The sequence below is a fragment of the Protopterus annectens genome, chromosome 13.part0, assembly GCF_019279795.1.
Source record: "Protopterus annectens isolate FY-2018-M chromosome 13.part0, PAN1.0, whole genome shotgun sequence".
NCBI lineage: Eukaryota > Metazoa > Chordata > Ceratodontiformes > Protopteridae > Protopterus > Protopterus annectens.
The window spans coordinates 241,034,480-241,051,553 of NC_056747.1; the positions used below are offsets into that span (position 1 = coordinate 241,034,480).

Here is a 17,074-nt window from a genome sequence, read left to right on the forward strand (position 1 = left end):
CTGGCATAGTATATTTAGAGATGGGGGGACCCCCACATTAAGAATCTTAGGGGGCTTGCCACTTGCAAAAACAACAAATAATATGTGGTGATGTTTTGTTTTTTTTTTTTTTTTGGTTTTATGATTTTGGATGTGTGATCAAGCATATTTAATATTTTAGTTACAAATATTTGCATCCTGAATACGTGAATTGTGATAAATCATATTAAATCCATTTCATTCACATGAGCTAAAGTTTATATGTTTAAATTGTCTAAGTTAATTGTAAAGTGCGATCTCATTATCAAGGCAGTATTTTCCCTACTTTTTTTGATAAATCATCATTCCCGTGAAATATAATGATACTGTATCATGCAAACCAGCTTGGTTTTAGAATTGATAAAGACATGTTTGTTCCTCCTTGGAATTTTACTTGAAATGCTCATGACTAGGAAAAAAATAAGAGCGTAGTACATGAACAGTCAAGTAGCTTGCTTGAGGCACTTGTGGTTCTATTTCATTGTCAGACATTTTAATTTAAAATTTGTCTTCAAAGTACAGCTCCTGGCAGGGAACTTGTCTCTCTGTTTACATGTTATGTTACTGCTAGCTTTCTGGAGAGATGGCAACCATATGGGAAAAATATGGCTTTGAGCAGAAGAGTGCTGGCAGATGGGAAAACTTGCTGTCACAACAGGACACTGAAATGAATGAATGTTTAATATAATTTAGCCACATTATTGCAGGTGGCAGCGTGTCAAAAATGCAGCAGATTTTCCTTTGGTGTTTACAGATTTGAGCTTACATTTCCTGACAAATTGTCCTCTCATTACTGGCTTTATCTTCAAAAGTATATGTTTGTTGGGGTGGTCTAGCTGTAAAACATGGATGCATTATAAGTGCGAGACAGTAGTCTCTGTATTGTGACTCAGGTCACAGATAATTCAAATAATGGACACATCATTTTAAGCATTTTTTTTTTTGTTCAGTTAGCTTGCTGTGAACTACATGCTTTTGTTTTTACACTACTAGTTTAACTTCTGAATGTGCCCTGTGCTGCAGAGATTGCACAGTAGGCCCTAACATCATGAGTCAGTCAGTTTCAGAGAATCTTTGCACACTTGACTGGAATTAGCTAAACACTGCCTGCAAAAGTTTTATTTTCCAAAAACAGTAATTGCGATGATAAGACCACATCATTAAATGGTAGCAGTTCTATGGTTCACACACACACACACACACACACACACACACACACACACACACACACACACACACACACACACACACACACACACACACACACACACACACACACACACACACACACACACACACACACACACACACACACACACTCTGTCCTAGCTGTGCTGTCCTTGACAGTCTCTATTTTGTAGCAAAGCATAACTGGGAAGCGAGTCCATTCTAATAACCTGAATTGCAGGGAAAAATGCATGAGGGTGTGATAAAATGTTTGCCACCACTGATGAATTCAGAAAGCTACTAGCTGAGCAACAAGAGCTCTACCAATTCAGATGGGGTGAGGACAATAGGTAGTGGTTAACTGCCCAGCTACATCAACTACCTCTTGTTTGCCTTTGTAACACTCCTGCCAAACAGCTTCATAGTTTGTATATTTGTAAATACTCTGTGTCATAAATGCAGCATACTTACCTGCCAAGTTATCAGTTACCTATTTTATCCTGCATACAGGTCTGGTAGAATGCTTTATTGTATTATAGCATGTATTGTAAATGTTGCTTAGAGTATTGTCCACTGTAATGTCACATGTTCAACTACATCATCTGCAGTCAGCAAATCATTGCACCATGTACCATGCATACTGCTTGTGTGAAGTGATGTTACCTTGTGTCTAGGTCATTTCTGAAAAAAATCTCCCTTGACCAGACAACCTAACCTGTTAACTCTCAAACTCAGGAACCCCACACAGCCTTCCTGAAGACACTGGAGGGTATAAATGTATCTCCAAACACCATTATATTGGGTGACTTCAACTACCCGTATATAGACTGGGAACATTACTCAAGCCCAAACTTTCTAGCCCAAAGGTTCCTGGAGTTCATAAATTCAAATGCCATGGAACAACTAGTCACCATTCCCACAAGAGGAGAAAATATACTAGATCTCATCATCACAAACATGGGGACAAAATGCTCCACACCGGAAGTATATCCCTCATTGGTGAGATCAGATCATAAACTAATCTCACTGGATATCCACATCCCGCCCCCACCCCAAACAAAAAAGACCACAGTGAAGAACTTCTCTAAAGCAAACTTCACACTACTGAAGACTGGTGTAGTATCCTTCAAGGCCCCCGAGCCAGTGGAAACCACAACCCAAGCTGCGGAATCCCTTACAAATGCCTTCTACGAACACCTCCAGGACTGCATGGATCAGGCAATCCCTAATAAAACCAAGACTCTTTCCACCAAGGGCAAACGTCCAGTCTGGTGGACCCCAGCCATAAACAAACTTTACAATAAGAGGAGAAAGCTGTTACATGATAGAGCAAAATCCATAAAAGAGAAGACACCTTTGATCATCATTAGTAAAAAAATACGAGCACTCATAAAATCATCCAAGGCCAACTTTGAGAGAAAAATTGCCATAGATTCAAAAGACAATCATAAGGCCTTCTTCAGCTATGTTAGAAACCTGGGTGGAAACTCCCAGATATGCTCAGAATTAGTCCAAAATGATACAAAAATCACTGAATCCACAGACATTGCCAACATACTGGCAGACAGGTTCAGTGCAAACTTCACCCCCCTCCCCCAAAAGGAGAGATAACTATCCCAGCGGAGTGCAGCCTCCCAGACATCTCCAATGCGCAGGTGAAAGCTGCTCTCTAAAGCTAAAAACACAGCATCAATGGGACCGGATGGTGTCCCCGGCTGTGTGCTACATGAACTCAATGAGGAACTAAACCCGCACATAAGGCAGCTGTTTAATCTTAGCCTTACCACAGGATACGTGCCTAAGGAGTGGCGTACAGCAACTGTGGTCCCACTCCACAAAGGCGGTGCCTCTACGGACCCTGGTAATTACCGCCCCATAAGCTTAACAAGCCTGGTCTGCAAAGCTATGGAGAGGATCATAATGGAACTCATAAACAAAGACATAGGGGACTTGCAGACATTGGACCCGACCCAGTTTGGCTTTGTCAAGGGCAGATCATGCCTTTTGAACTTGGTCAACTTCTTCAAAACAGTCACCAAGGCCATTGATGAGGGAAAGGCAGTCCATACAGCCTACCTTGACCTTGCAAAAGCTTTCGACACAATACCCCACTCGGGTATTATAGAGAAACTTACCAGCTTAAATGTAAACCCATATGTCACAAGATGGATTGCAAACTGGCTAAAGGACAGAACCCACAGGGTTAGAGTAGCTGGCGCCATGTCAGACTCCAAGCCGGTCACAAGTGGTGTCCCACAGGGCTCAGTCCTTGGCCCCCTGTTGTTCGGCATCTACTTCTCAGAAGTACAGGCAAACATAGGAGGACTATGGCTGACAAAGTTTGCAGATGACTGCAAACTGGGAGCCATAGTGGAAAGTACATCGGACACAAATATTCTTTAGAGGGGTATCACGGAAACTGATAGCTGGTGCTAGAGCCATGGCCTGAAGTTAAATGCCAAAAAATGTATAGTCATACCCTTCGGGAAAAACAAGGTAACCCCAAGCTACCATATAGGTGGCAATCCACTAAGCACAGAAGAGGTTATCAGGGACCTGGGGACCCAGGTTGACAGTGGCCTTTCTTTTGACACTCACATTGCTGAAGTGGTTAGAAAAACCTTCTACATTGCCCACCTGATCATGAAGGGATTCACATCCAGATCAAGTGAGGTCATTGTTCCCCTGTACTCTTCACTTATCAGACCAATGATCGAGTACAATGCCCCATTCGGGATGTATCTCACCCGACACCTGCAGCAATTGGAGAGACCCCAAAAGTTCCTAACCAAAAGGATAAAGGGACTCCAAAATCTGTCATATGCTGCCAGACTGAAGAAACTCCAGCTCTATTCAGTCGCATACCGTCTGCTCAGAGGTGACCTGTGCCTGACATACAAGGCCAACCCGGAATTAATGGACATGCTCCACCTCAAAAAATCCAAATCTACCAGATCCACTAGAGCAAGCGACTTAAACCTTAGCACGGATATAAATAGGACATGCTGGAGGGATAGATTTGTCACCCAGAGACTCCCTATGTTGTGGAATAAAATCCCGGTCCATGTGAGGCAGAGCACCTCGCTGGCTATGTTCAAGAGAAATCTTGACCGGTGGATGGGAGATCGTAGGTTTACCTCGGGAATCATCTCTGTGTCACTGCTGGACAGAGGCACAACAAACTAATGGGCACAGTATTTTTTAACATAAGTTGTGGCGTAAGCCACAAAACTCTGGGCTAGGCTTATAAATGCCTTAGGGCAGATAGCCTAGTATAAACCTATGAACCTATGAACCTATGAACAACCAACCAAATAAATAAATAGTTCCTGACCTATTCTTTGATTGTCATATCAGTTCAAGCAAGGCTGCCTTGGCCTTAGAAGGGTTGAGCATTAGCCTGTTGCCAGATATTTGTCTAAGATGGAAAATGCTTCTGGAGCCTTGGTATCAGAGATGTGAAAAGAGTATCAGTACTACTTCATTTAAATGGTGAGTGCTGTTACTTTAAACGCACTGCTGCCAGATACAACTGTCAAAGAATAATATGAGAAATGATCCCAAACTACTTCGTCCATTAATGATGGAAGCCAGATCAGAGAGGCAGGCAGCCTACAAAACCCATAACAATCTTCCATCTTCCTCTTAGTTAATTCTGAATACATTTAAATTAATTCTGAATACATTTAAATTAATACAAGTCCAAGGCAAATAAAGGAAGTTGGGTACTTACGTATTATCGCAACCAGATTTTCACGACAACAGTGGTTGCTTCTGGATCAGTGAATGTGCAAGTTAATGTGCTTGAAATGGAAAATGGTGTGTTTTCTTTAACAAAATAAGTTGGTTTCTGGAGTGCTACCAACACAAAGTACACAACATACTGTTGTTTATTCGTGGTCTTTACTGGCAGCAGCATGTCGTGGCATTGCAAGGCCACCCACTGAATTTTCTTTGTCAGCCCATGCTGTGAAATAACGGCCATTCTACGTACATTCCTTCCAGTTTGGCTTCAATTGTCAGGGCTGCTGTGGCATCCTTTACTGCCATAGCTGAATGTAAGAATTGGTTAAGGCATTCAGTAGTGGCTTGCCAGTAACAGCAGGTATTCAGGCTTCTGAGGAATGCGGTTATTTACATGTGCATTTTTTAAGCGTAGTGGAAAGTCTGTCGGATCAGAGATATATGCATCTTTTTTTAATTTGGCACCCTCGCTGCAATGTTTTGGCCCTTATTTTTCCTAATTCCAACTTATACGACATGACTGAACTGATTTTATTTGGAAATCAAACACAATGCCTTTTAGTACTTGGATTCCAATCATGACAAATGGTCGTTAATGTTGATAAAATGTAATACAGAGTGTTTTCTTTACACAATACACCTTATTTTCTGGACTGCTATCAGTACAGCGTGCAAGACATGCTGTTGTTCTTTCTACTGGCACCCGTGTTGCTTCCTGCAAGTCTGCCAGTTGAACGTTAAACACCATTAAGAAAGAACAGTAGCATGTCCTGCACATTGTATCAATAGCAGTCCAGAAAATAAGGTGTACTGTTAAAAGAAAACACACTATATTATATTTTAACAACATTAACGAACATTTGTCATGATCGGGAAGCAAGTGCTATTACCGCGAAAATCTGGTTGCGATAATACGTAAGTACCGGAAGTTGTGTTAAACAACAAAACATTATCAACATACTCAGTATCAGAAAGTCGATATTGATCCATTGTAAATGCCAGTATGTATACCTTTAAAGACAAGTCTTGTTAATTTATATGAAAAGAATATCCCTTTCAATGGCTTACAATAAGGCTATGCTGTTGTGTTACCTTAGTAACTGCAGAATTTGATAAATTCTGAGGAGGATGGCAGGGTCTACAATTCTAGTTACAGGGTTCCAGAGTAATATAGACATGTAACTACATCCATCCATCCATCCACAACCCCTTTTTTCCATTTTTGCACATGTGGTAGGGGTGTCACTTCAACAGTGACAATCATCTGGAGGCAAGGTTAACACCACCGGGTGTTTAGCCCTTCAGCAGTTGTTCATTCACACCACACTCACATGCACACACTCACATGTATGGCTAATTTAGAGTGTCTAATCCACCTACTGAATGTCTTTGGAATCTGGGAGGAAACCGGAGCACCCGGAGGAAACCCACACGAACACAAAGTTATGTTTTATTCTGAAGAAGTCCTGGTTTATTCTATGAAGACCGTGTTTAATACATTTTGTACATCATTTTTTTGTCTTACCCTGCAGTGTGTGTTAAACCTGCAATTTTAAATGTCTGTTATTTTTGGATCCTTAGTTTTAAAATACATTCTTAACTGCGCAGTCAACTTTGAGTTGGTGATAGTTCATGTTCAGATTGTCTCTTTGATGCCATCAGCGATGATCTCAGAAAAACATAGAATTTATAAACTAAGGACAGTGTCTTTTCTCAGGGGTTGTTGTTTTGATTGGAAAGAGCGATATTGCTGAGTGTTTTACAATTTTAAAATGAAATATTTTATAAACATACATACATACATCACATACACAGAGACGTGTCTATAAATATGGATATAGTTAACATAATTGACTGAACAAAATGTCTGCGTCGTAAATGTTGGCACGATAACGTTGAGAACAAAATGTTGATACACTGTTGTGCATGCTCTGAGGATTATCCTCAAAGCATGCAAAGTTTAACATATGTTTTTTGCAGGGGGGGGGGCAAGCCCCCCCCCGGCACCTCCCACAACCCCTCCTAATTATTTATTCCAGTTCCAGGATCCCAGGGAAAGGGAAGATTCCCCAACCCCAGGGATTGTTGTTCCTGCTCATCTGGTGACCATCTGTTTTGTTGACCAAAGCATTTAAAAAAAACAGAGGACAAAATTAAGGAGTTTTGATCATTTTCACCAATTACACAAACACATACACACACACACACACACACACACACACACACACACACACACACACACACACACACACACACACACACACACACACACACACACACACACACACACACAGTATCTTCTAGACCAATGCAGTATATGTAAAACAGTGGAACGCTGTTATTAACAGGGCAGTGTGTCAGTCAGCCATAACCATTGCATGCTCAACCCCCTTTTCAGAGGTTCCATCTGGGCTCTTTAGGTACATAGTATAACTAAAATGTGGGTTATGATTGAAATCCATTACATTTTGATGTGTTTGACATTTGTCGTATATTGTCCTAAGGTATCTTGTAGTTCATGTTGCTGAAGTCAGTACATTCAAGCTCATGCTTCGTTAGTGATAAAACCTTCTGCTGCCTTAAAATTCACTGCTGAAAGGGGCGAGGTGAAGAAAGATTCATTAGGTTTCTGGAAGTAGTAACTTACACAAGAGGAAGGAGTAGGAAGACAGACAGGCAGATGACAATATAGTTTTACAGAGCAGGAGAGGTGTATATGTATCTTTTTTGAAACATTTCAAAAGGTTGCTTTAAATCTATCAGAAGAAACTTAATATGAAAAGTGGTATAATCACATTTAGACGTGAATAAGGGGGAGAAGCATAGGCAGAGCAATTAGACAGTAAACAAGTTTTTACGAAGTGTAGATGTTCTGTCTTTATTAATGGGAAACATGAGGCAATCCTTTTGAAAAAATGGGGTTTGGAAGATGTGTGTAAGAAACAGTACTGCAAAAATCAATCAATCAAATGAAAAAGCTATTGACTGGGTGTATAAGGAAAGGAAATGACTGTTCTTAGTATTTAAACTAAATATATTCAAAGTATCCATTCTTTCTCTTCCAGTGAAATAGTTTGGGAATTTCTTGCTACATTGATTAGCATAGCTTCCCAATTTGTACTAGTGCACATGAAAACTAACTCAGCCACTAATGGTTATAATGGAATACATTTTATAGCAAATGACTTATAAATAGTAAATGAAGACTTCTAGCAGCTTTCATGAATGGAAAACACAGCCAGCTACTATAAATCTTCTGTCATCAGATATTTCTGCATTAATAGAGTATGTCTCTGCAGAGGTACAGTGTTCTGGTTTACTGCAGCATCACATATTAAGTTGTAACTTAACTAAATAAAATCCTTTGACACTGCAGTTATCTCTGAGCCCTACCATGACCTAAGTTGCAGAATGAAAAAATTATTCATTGTGGCTCTGGAATGGGTCATTGTAAGATAAATCAAGACATAAATAATATACAGTATCCTATCTGGCTGGCTTCACGCTGAACAGAGTGCACTAAAGTAATCTAAAAGAGGAGTACTCAATATCCAAGAAACAAGGAAGAAACAAATGAAAGGGACTGGGTAATATCTGAGTGAACGTTTATACCGAATGTCGAACCACGCGTGTGGTCACTCAGTGACGTCATCTCTGTGACATTTATTTTACTAGCAATGCATGAGAGTCCAGAGTCGAGCAATGACAGCATTTGTCTGTTCGATCCATTCTGGAATGACATGTTATCATGACTATTTTTTTTAACTTCAGGCTATTTAGGAATATCAGTCCAAATGAAAGTCCCTTTACAGAAAAATTCAATTTCTGATGATCAAAAAAGTCTATTTCAATTAAAAATGAGAATACTATAGTATGGTATGGCAGACATACACATCTCAGGCTTAAATAAAATGTTTTGTACATACATACGTATAAGTTCATAGGTGTAAACTAGGCTAACAATCACTAAGGCCCTTATAAGCCTAGCTGTGCAAACCAAATGTGACTGACAATCGGACACAGTACCCACACCAGAGGTAAATTTCCAATTACCCATCCATTGGTCTGAGTTGTGCTTAAATAGGGATATGGAGGAACTCTGCTTTACATGGAAGGGAGATCCTGTTCCAGAGAATGGGAGTTGTCTGAGAAATGCATCTATTTCTCTAGCATGTTCTTTGGATGCAAAATTTAGATCTCTTAATGTAGTAGTTCTGATGCAGTTTGTTTTGTGGATGTGCAGAAGGATCATTTATTTATTTATCTGTATTTTATTAACTGAACGGTATGAAGTAGAGTTCATTTTTAGAAATTACTTAAAGAGAAAATCTCCATAGGTCACATAATGACACTGATACAAATGGATTCAATTTTCAAATGTAGAATGCATATACACACACACACACACACACACACACACACACACACACACACACACACACACACACACACACACACACACATATATATACATACATAGAGAGAGAGAGAAAGGGGGCAATAAATATAGAGAGGAAAGAACTTTGTTTTATGTGGATAGGGAGTCTGTATGACAGCAGCAGTATCATCTGCGAGATATACTTGTCCATGTTGCAGAAGAGGTTTAGATTATTTCTGATGCCATTTGAACTGCTGATGTGCATTACATCCATCATTAATGGTTTGGGGAATACCTTGTATGCCAGACACAGGTCACCTCTTAGCAGTCGGTAGGAAACTGAGTACAGTGACAGGGCTTTGAGGTGGTCCATGTAGGATATGTTATTTAGGCCTTGTATCCTTTTAGTAAGGTATCTTTGTGGGTGTTTCAGTTGTTGGATGTCTCCGGACAGATACATGCCAAAGGGGCTTTATACTGAATGATTGGCCTAATGAGGGCTGATTAAAAGGGGACAATGACATCTAGACACAATCCTTTTGTTTATAAGCTGTACAATATAGAAAGGACTTTCTTACAATAGACACATGTTGTTCAAAAGTTGGGTGACTGACCACATAAGTTCCCCAATCCTGAACAATTAGGTCAACTCTTAGGGACATATAGTTAATGTGGTAGCTCCCTAGAGTAAACGACTTCCAAAAGGATACAGTAATGCACTTTCTTGTCATTTAGTTTCAGTCCATGATTTGGGCATCAGTTATTTATTTGAGACAAACATTTCTGCAGGATGGTCCTTTGTGGATTCAATGACTGCTCCTAGCCTGCAGTCATCTGAAAACTTAAGTCAGCCAGAGCCTTTTGATATTTGTTTTTTTACTTCAGAACAGTAAATGCCAAACAGGAGAGGTCCTATCACAGAACCTTGGAGGGGTCCACTGTTGACTGGTCCCTTTGTGGAGGTAACTTCCTTATTTTGATTATCTCTATCATATTTGTTATCCAGTTGGAAATCTAGTGGGTGACATGGGATTATTCACAGTTTATTTATCTTTTCTACTATGCTTAAGTGGGGAATTGTGTTAACAGCTTTGGTCAGGTTGAGGTATGTGGTATTGTATGGTTTTGCCATCATCCATTGTTTTGGTGACCTTTTCATAAAAAATCCACCAGGTAGGAGTAAGCATGACCTGCCATTCACTAATCCAAACCGAAATCATGATGAGTCTTTTTGTGGTTTTGCATATGAGGCTGGTCATATTTATAAGTCTGGAATTGCCTGGGTGTGTGGAAGGTTCGTCATTATGCAGGGGAATGACTGTAGCTGTTCTCCATTCCCTTAGTACAAACCTTCTATGAAGGCTGAGACTGAAAAGTGTTGTTAGGGGTGTGGCTAAATTGTGTTTTATGCTATTTGATGCATCCAGGGATATTGTCAGGACCCATCAGTGCAGTATGTTTAGCTTTTGATAGCACTTTTAAGACTTTGTCTTGTGTGATGCCTGGAGGTGATCCAGTTTCAGGTATATCTTGATGGACAAATGGATGGAAGAGAGGGATAAAGTTAGAGCTAAATTTATCGGCCAGTAGGTTCGCTATATCTTTAGCCTCAGTGTAGGTAATATCACTCACAATCAGGTCAGTGCATTGCTGCATTATGCTTTTGAGATTATGAATATAACTAAAAATACCTTGTTATTGTCTTTGGCTTGGGTAGCTATTTTATAAATATATCTATAAGGATTCCTTTCACAAGCTCAAAGTTTCAAAACTTTGAACTGGAAATGGTCAAGACCATAAGATTGAGTTTTGAAACTTTGAACGTTTTTAGTGGAGAACGCCATACAGCGCAAAACAAGAAATTTGCCATTTTCCTCACTGTAGTGCAATCTCAGTTGGTATAGTTATTTAACAGGGGGTATGGGGGTGTAGGGGCGCTTGCCTGTTTTTATTTATTTTTTTATTACACTTTTGAAGTTTGTAGTCCGAAGTTTTGAAACTTTGAGCTTGTGAAGTAGATCCATCTCTCTCTCTCTCTCTCTCTCTCTATATATATATATATATATATATATATATATATAGGTCAAATATTGTATAATAAAACTAAATGAGATATAAAGCATCCCATCACATATAGTTCATGACACAATGCTATTTAATTTATTTATTGTTTATTTAATTTTATTTTAGTAGTCTGTTTTATTTTCAGTTTAATGTGCTGCTAATTGTTAATCACTGACTTATTAGTAAATCTGTATTTGCATCCCTAGACAAAGGGTGAGGCAATAGTCTGAATGTTTGCATAAACTTAGTAAGATGATAGTGAATAACTGCATGCATACCTCTCAACTGTCTAGATTTTTACTTCATATTTTTGGTCTGTTCTTCATAATTGTTTAGTTTTCTGACGCATCACTGAGGATTGACGTTACTAAATGATACACATTTGAGTTTGAGTATTCAGATCCTCTAGAAAATGCACAATAATGCAAAACCTGTTACTCTAGCAATGTTCTTGTTTAGAAGGAATTTTTTTTTTAAATCTATCCATATTTTTGGGCTTTTACCCCCCCTCTCTTATGTTTGTCTTTGTTTAAATTTCTTATACTAAGAAGTGGAGATATATGATTGCATGAACTTAAAAGATTTTAATCAGACTGATTAGGCTGCAAAAGGTATCTATGCAGGTGACAAAAGTATTGCTTAAAATAGGCAAAAATCCCCTCTCTTAACTGAACCTGTAATTGGAGCGACAGATACCTGTGAATGTTGTCATACTTACATTGGGTATTTGGTGTGAACCAGGCGTCAAGAATATTAAACACATTTAGGCTTAAGGTTGTCTTGATTTGTCAAACTTATTTTATTATGAATATTCCCTTTACCGATATTTACTGAATCAATTTTCATTTCCGTTGAAATATCCGGGGCTGTGATGGATACTCAGTTATCTTGTAATTATAACAGAACCATGGTTACATATAAGATATATAAGTAAGGCCATAATAAAAATATACTTTATTTATTTATTGGCATTTTATTACCAGGAAAGTCTGACTGGGTAGAAGCTCATTTTCAGCAGATGTTCGGGGAGAAGATTAAACGTGGTTTAGGCAGCCATGAAGAATGTTATGTAAGTAATTATGCTGGAAAGTTTGTAGCACTTAGTGTGAATATATTAAACTATGAAAATCCAGGATTAGGAAGGACACCCATAAAGAACAGTAAGGTTAACAAGTTTGATGGAAATCCTGACTATACTATCAACATAGCTGAAACATCTCAGTCATGGGTTTGATTCCTATAGCTTCCACTTGCAAATGTGACTGAACAAGTGGTTTAAGCCAACAGTGCATGTGGGGTCACTCATATAAAGTAGTTTTGTGTCTTGGGGTTACCTAGTTAAATGAATAAAACAGTCTTATAATACTTAGAATGTATAAGTGTGAACATGCTGAAAACATAGGTTCATAGGCACTTACTAGGCAGGCAGTCTGTCTGATCAAGCCATGAAACACAGATAGTTTTGTGGATGGATTTGCATCCATGCTTGGTGAGATCCATACTGGTTATTGCAGGGACAAATAACCAGTAGACATGAGAGTCTAGGATTGGATAGGCACCCCAGTAGTTGTGTAATGCTCTACTTTAAGTGCTTAAATTTGAAGCACTGTAAAAATATTTAATTAAAATTGTATAAAGCGTATTAGTAAACAACTGGATTAGAGCACAGAAATGAGAAAAATATGTTAAATAAATAAAATCGAAGATTACAATTTAGGATTATGCAAGCACAATAAACTTCATAAAAATACAGCAAGATAATATAAAATATTTACAACACCTAACTAATCATAAGCACCTATTTATTAAACATACAATAAGCTTTACAATATCAGAGCCGTGAAATAATCTGTTACAATTTAAGAACAAATTATTGTTTTTAAAACTAAACTAAGCAGAAATGGTCAGTTGTAAACTGAGACAAATGACAGTCAAAATTGCTTAGGTTAAAATCAAAAATAGCCATATAGATTACAGTAAAATGATATACTGTTATGCCAGTCACAAGGGTATCATACAGAGCACAAGTCTTCACACACTGACTGACTGCTGAATTACTGGATTGTTGAAACACAGCAGAGAGTCCCCAAAGAATAAGTGACACACATTAAAAAAGAAACTGAAAAAAATATGAAATCCAAAGAAAAACATGTAACTTCAATATCCATGCTACAGCTGCAGATTCAATCAACAATGCCAAATGAGAAAATGATAGGAGCCACCAAATAATAGCAACTGTTTCATCCCAGAAGACCTCTGGCTGTAAAGACATAAATAAAACTGGTTTAAGACACAGCTACCAGATAAGTAATAAACTGTGACATCTGAGATAAAGATCATACGGTAGCTATCCGGGCTGTAGAATATAGAATCTAAGTCTCTGAAAGTCTGGTCAAAAAAATCTGAAACAAATTAAAATACAATATAACAAATCTGTCTTTTCAAAAGCTGCAGTTACTGGCAAGCAACAGATCCAAATAACGAGGAAAGATATAGTGAACGACAGGTCTTTGATTACTTTCTCCTTTAGAAAAAGAGAAAGATGTTGTAATGAAAATGCTAACAGAATTCAGCTAAGACAAGTGACAAAAATGCTGAAGTCTAAAATGCTGTAATTCAGATGCTGAGATTTTACCCACACTAAGTCCCAGATACCAAATGAACGCATCCCACAATGTTGCCACCCGACAGCGGTATTCATCTCTTAGCATCCAGATCCTCAAAGTTCTGACAACAGAGCATGGCAATAGTGTATTACAAAAGATAAGATTCAGGCCTGCAAGACCAAATTAAGAAAGATATGGTTTGACTGCAATATCACCAAAAGGAGGGCAACAGAACATCCCCCATTATCCAATAGCAATATAATGTGTAAGAGTTTGTAATACCTACAGTGCATACAAATAAACATTGGCTAAAACCAAGGAGACAGGCAGCTGTGTTGCTTTCCTCTGCAGAAAGCATTTTTTAGCACTACAAACTGGTTCCTTAGAGGACACACTTGAGATGGGTGTCCCTGTTAGGGTACCCCCACATTTCTGTGGACTGCACAAAAGTCAGCTGCAGAAGTATTTATGAAGTTCCATAGTAGGGATATCACAAAGCTTAGGACAGGAACAGGTAAAGCAGGCTTCTGCCAGAGGGAGAAGTGCCTGCCTTTGCACCTGCCTGTCTAAAAAAGAATTCCAGTTTATGTTTAAAATGGACTCTTTTCCAGCATCGCTCTTTTTCTTTATTGTAAGAGCATTATAGTTTCAAGGTAATGCTTGTCATTAGGGGTTTAACTAATTGTGGATATACACCTGAATAAATGTGGGGTTTCACTTCATTCAAAGCAGAAAACTGTTGTGCTTATTAGATGACAAGTGCAATAGGTTCATAGGTATATACTAGGCTAACGACCACCAGGGCCCTTCTAAGCCTAGCCATGCAACCCAACCCAATTCTGTTCCCATGTAACTTGGGTATCTATTTGGAGGAGTATGTTAGGACATTGCTAAAGGTTTTGTGATGGGTATGTTGGGGAATACTTATTGTCAGGTGCTGTTTATCAGAGATATGGGGGACAGTCTGGGGTTCTGGGATTATGACAGACAGGCATCCAACTTTTTGCACTCCCTTCATGGTCAAGACGTAGTTGTTTTCATAACAATGATGTGGCTATTACAAAGCCCTGAAGTGGCCTCTTGTGTTCTATGCTCAGATCCTTTCAATGTGCTAGCTTTTATAAAATTACACGCCGAGAGTTTTTTTTTTTAGATTTGTGTCTGGAATTTAAAGAAGCCTTCTGAGAATGAAAATGATTTAAGTTCAGATGGAAACTGTTATCTTCAGTTGTATTTTTGCTAATCTTGTATGTTGACAAGATTTATTATCTTGTACTTTTAAGCATTCTACCCTTCTTTATACACTTATAATATTAAACTATTCAGTAAAATCTGAAATTCGTGCAGTAGCAAAACTGTGGCTTTTGTCATTATGGGACGCAGAACAAAATTAAAGGCGAAAAAAAAAAATTCTGAGTACCTTGACAATTCATATCATATGCTCTTCAGGACTATATCACTAACATCTGATAAAAGAAAATGTAGAACAATGTAAAAACATCTGAAAAAAGAAAATAATGAACACTTCTAGAGCTGGTAATTTTCTTCAAATGCTTACAGAAGGCACTTAATCTCTTTTTGGATGTGTCCCATGATTTTGCTATAGCTTCAAGGCAGAAAAGTCCAATTTTAAGAAAATAGACTGCTACAAGTCTCGTTTGCTCATATTTGCGGGAAGAATTGATTTAATATGTTGCACACATTTCTACAAACATATATATCACCCCGATAGGTAGCTGCCATACCTCTCAACATGACAAAGCCATAAATAAAAGTAGGACAAAGGCCCAATAATAGGGGCAATTTTTAAATATTGCTCTTACAAACTTAGAAAGTTGATAGAATAACAGGCTTTGTATTAGCATGAATTTTCTGAAGGACATGAAGTCTGAAACTCCTATCTATTATTTTCTAATTGCAATCTGTAATGATTGACTACTAATTTGCCAGAAAACCACAAGTACAGTATATGAAAAATGAACCAAAAATATGAGGCCAAAATCTGGACATTCTGCAAAAATCTGTACAGTTGAGAGGTATGATTTGAAAGTTCAGTACATTAACAGCTCTAATTAATAAAATGCAACTGTTTTCTCCTACTTAGCTAGAGCTTGAGACTAAATGTTCTGTTTAACCCTTATATGCAATAACGGTCCAACCAACTATGCTATTTTGTTTCGACTTGTAACAATAAATTATCTGTGTTGCCAGCCTGTAATAAATATACATATACATCTATAAGAAAAAGGCAGCGTATGCTCTCAGTCACTATTCTGACATATTTAACATCTGACATAATCAGCTGCCTTCTGTCACTGTACTGACTGCTTCTGTAATTTTATATCCTTTTCTCCCTTCATTTTAAGTGTGTGTGTGTGTGTGTGTGTGTGTGTGTGTGTGTGTGTGTGTGTGTGTGTGTGTGTGTTTGTGTTTGTGTGCATATGGGTGCCTTAAGTGTGAGTGTAAAGTGGAGTCTTTGCTAACACAATGCATGGACCACTAGGTTGACCACTAGAATGCACAGGTCTGGCAGCACAATGTTTGATACAGAGACATAGTAATAAGCCGACAATGAGGTCTTTCTCATTGTGGTCATACCTGTCTTGGAAATGCATTTTCTCAGATCACATTAATTTGCTTCCCCATTGGACTATTACTTGTGAGGTGAGCATTTCAATAAATTCCAGGGGTGGTGTGTTAAATATCCCTGTTTTTTTCCCCTTTGGTGTAGTAACGCCAGTACTTATTAAGCAGTTTTATCAGTTTTAGTTTAGTGGTATAAGTAAGAGGATATAGTCTACCATAAGCCTGTTCTCTGAGCTGAATCTTCTATTTGGGTACTGATGTAGGGTGGTGACAGCACAGATGATATCCATTAGTTTTTTTGAAGCAAACACAACTCTTGGGCCTGAAGAGCTACTCTGGATAGGTTTGACGTCATCCTTACAGCAGTCTGGTATAAGACTCACAAATGCCATATTGTACTTTTTATCCATTCTCAGATAAGTTACTTTTTCATTCTGCTTTTGTTAATATGGACAAAAATATTGCAGTTTTCATAGAGTGAGCAATAATTATAGCATGATTTCTATTAACA

General features: G+C 38.3%; 1 protein-coding gene across 2 annotated transcripts in view; it reads right to left on the reverse strand.

Moving 5' to 3' along the window:
- PLPPR3 (phospholipid phosphatase related 3) overlaps positions 1-17,074 on the reverse strand; it is a 316,736-nt gene that overhangs the window by 188,595 nt on the left and 111,067 nt on the right. The window contains exon 1 of one of the 2 annotated variants that reach the window (XM_044053792.1): positions 4,919-5,173. The exons of the other annotated variant lie outside the window; for it this stretch is intronic. The gene's annotated coding sequence lies outside the window, so the exon portion shown is untranslated. Of the gene's footprint in view, positions 1-4,918; positions 5,174-17,074 lie in introns of those variants that run through there. 2 annotated transcript variants of the gene reach the window in all.